General features: G+C 62.4%; 1 protein-coding gene across 22 annotated transcripts in view; it reads right to left on the bottom strand.

Moving 5' to 3' along the window:
• The window catches only part of TCF7L2 (transcription factor 7 like 2), a 284,575-nt gene extending 284,262 nt beyond the window's left edge, over nt 1-313 (bottom strand). For 21 of the 22 annotated variants that reach the window (XM_019502823.1, XM_019502811.1, XM_019502819.1 and 18 more), the window contains exon 1: nt 27-87. The gene's annotated coding sequence lies outside the window, so the exon portion shown is untranslated. Of the gene's footprint in view, nt 1-26; nt 94-216 lie in introns of those variants that run through there. The other variant, XM_019502825.1, reaches the window with a different exon arrangement.
• Nucleotides 314-319: the final 6 nt, after the last annotated feature.

Below are 319 nucleotides of genomic sequence, written 5' to 3'. Positions count from 1 at the left end.
CCGGGGGAGCGGGGGTCGCTACTCACCTTCTTCCAAACTTTCCCGGGATTTCTCTCGGAAAGTTTCGGAGCGAGGCGGGGGCCGCCTCTCCGCCTGGCGGGGTCGGGAAGGGGAGAGAGGAAAAAAGGAAAGGCGCCGAGTTACAAGGTGGCAACGAACAAGTTTGCGAAGTGGCAACAACCCGCCCAGCCCGGTGCGGCGCCGAGCCCCGCTCACCTCCGAGTCCGACGAGCTGTTCTGATTCGTTTCGGACTCGTTGACCAGCGAGGACTTGACGTCCGCTAAATCCCTCTCGGCCGAGGAGTTCTCCGAGATCTTC

The sequence above is a fragment of the Gavialis gangeticus genome, unplaced genomic scaffold (assembly GCF_001723915.1).
Source record: "Gavialis gangeticus isolate Ggan-Ray unplaced genomic scaffold, GavGan_comp1, whole genome shotgun sequence".
NCBI classification, from domain to species: domain Eukaryota; kingdom Metazoa; phylum Chordata; order Crocodylia; family Gavialidae; genus Gavialis; species Gavialis gangeticus.
This window is presented reverse-complemented; position numbering and strand designations above follow the sequence as displayed.